We start from the raw sequence: 2,500 nt of genomic DNA on the forward strand, positions 1-2,500 counted from the left end.
CTCTTGAATAAGCTTCGTGTAAAAAATAGCAATATAATAAAAATACCAAGTCTTCGTCTTGGAAAATAACAAAATCTAAAAGAAAGGTCTTCTTTATGGAAAATAGTAAAATAAGAATACCAAGACTTCACCTTGGAAAATAACAAAACCATCTTGAAAAAAGCTTATTTTTAATCTTCTTTGTAGGCAGAAAATAGTAAGGCGAAAATAAAGTCCCCTCTAAGCTCTAAAGTAACAAATACGACGTGTTAAAAAAAAAAACTAACAATAAAAAAAAAGAACCAAGACTTCGTCTTGGAAAATAACAATCTAAATTGTGGAAAATAGTAAAATGAAATAAAAACCGACTTCACCTTCGAAAATAACAAAATCAATCTAAAACAAATGACATCTTAAAACAAAACTATTATTTGTTTCGGAGGTTGTCTATGACTGTTCATAGACCGCATAATTTCCACAGAACATTCTCAGAATATCAAGAGAGAAAAGCAGCGTTCTGCGGGAAATCATCTTGGCCAGTGATGTCGTTCTGGGTTTGGTCAGGCCCAGGGAGGTAAGTACCTCGTTATTCTCAAGGGGCCACTTTCCTCTTGCCCCAACCGGGAATCCAAAGAATGTGACCTTGCTAGCCTTCGTCAGCACTTTGACTTGATCACCAAGAGGGGTATAGTACGAAACTTTGTGCGAGGCAGCATCTGACAAGGTATTCTTTGAAAGCTCAAAACGGACGGTGACATCGATCACAACCGCCTCCTCATCTTTTGCAAACACGAGGTCAGGCTTTCTCATCTCTCCCGTCTCGGATATGAACCGTGGCTCTTTGTATACAGACCAGCCCAATCTAGCCGCTTCGTCTGCCAGAATGTTACTGATCTTGTTGTGTCGCGCAATTCTTGCTTTCTGTACTGCAGGACATTGACCGAGAATGTGTGAAAGGGACTCGAGTCTGGCAGAGCATTTCCTGCAGGAACGTAAGGCCCCATCTCTGCCTCTGTTCAAGCTTTCTCTTGTTGGGTAAATATTTGCCCTTAGTTGTAGTGCTGCGATAAAGAAGCATTGTTTAAAGCCGCACCATGGCCTCAACCAAGCATTACTGATTCTATCATGCGCAAAGTTTACAATGCCCCTTCCTTGAACCGGCTTTTCGCACCATCTCTGAAATTCATGCTCCCTCCAATCGCAGGGTCTCGGATATACAGGTTCTTTTGACACCGAGTCCCTGAGAACGAATGTTGGGATTGCATCACTGTCACCCCCTGCTCGTACCCACAAATTACGGTATTCTTCCTCCATACCATGCGAGGACACAATATTACGGGTGATAGCATCGGACGAGTTTGCTATACGTTGCAGCCTTCTAACTTGAACCGAAGGGATTGTTTTTTCCAGTTTCAAGATGGCAAGGCCTCCGTCTCGGGCTCTGGCATATAACAGTCCATCACAAGTTGAAGCGGGAAGGTGGAGCCATCCTTTTACCGCCTTTCTAATCTCTTGGTCCAACCCACGGAGAGTTGATTGCTTGCAGTCCGAGTGGTCTGCAGGATATAACAATCTGGGTAGGGCATAGGCATTGAGTAGTTCAACCTTCTGAGTTGGCTTCAGAGGCGCCTCATCGATTTTCGAGATCCATGTCTTTAGCTGACAATGTAGATCAGGCTGTATAGTGCCAGTCCAAGGGCCAATTTTCAGACCAAGGTATTTCGTTGATTCATCAGGTTGGATCATATGGACATCTTTATTTTTGATAGTCCATGGGTCGCAGTTGTTCACCGTATATGAATCTTTGGTTGGGCTTATCATGAAGCCCTGGCACTTTCTGGCCTGAACCTCCAATCCCGATAGCCCACAAAATGATTCCAAGATCGCTAGATTGGCGGCCATACCAACCCAAGATTCGCTCACCAACACCAAATCATCAGCAAACGCAAGAGCTGTCACGTGGTCGGTATCAATGGAGTACCCAACTCCGTGTGACTCTAGGGTGCATATCAAAGGGTCCATGGCAAGATTGAAGAGCAGGGGTGACATGGGGTCACCCTGTTTGACACCAACACGTATGCTAATTTCTCGAGTCGACTCGCCATTGCTTTTGAACGAGGTCGTACACCGATCGTAGGCGTTCTGGATGATGCCCACCACGTGTTCATCTACTTTCTTGTGCCTTAACACCCATAAAATATGAGCATGCGAAACCGAGTCAAAAGCTTTCGCTATGTCGATGAACATGACAGCCAACGGCCTGTGCAATTTCTTAGCGTGTCTCATAAGGTCCTGTAGCACCTTAAGATTTTCAGAGCAGCCAGATGCCGCTATAAAACCACGCTGCCTTGGGTTTAAGGGACAAGCACGAGCAAGACGTGCAGTCATTATTCTGGAAAATAATCTCAGAATCATTGAACCAATCGTTATTGGTCTCCAGTTCCCCAATTCTTTCAGCTTTTCATCATCCATAACCTTAGGAATAAGAATCGTCCTATTCTTTTTCAACTCTTTGGGAATA

This window comes from Petromyzon marinus, unplaced genomic scaffold, assembly GCF_048934315.1.
Source record: "Petromyzon marinus isolate PM22_M1 ecotype Great Lakes invasive population unplaced genomic scaffold, UKy_Petmar_22M1.pri1.0 PM_G_Scaffold_92, whole genome shotgun sequence".
NCBI lineage: Eukaryota > Metazoa > Chordata > Hyperoartia > Petromyzontiformes > Petromyzontidae > Petromyzon > Petromyzon marinus.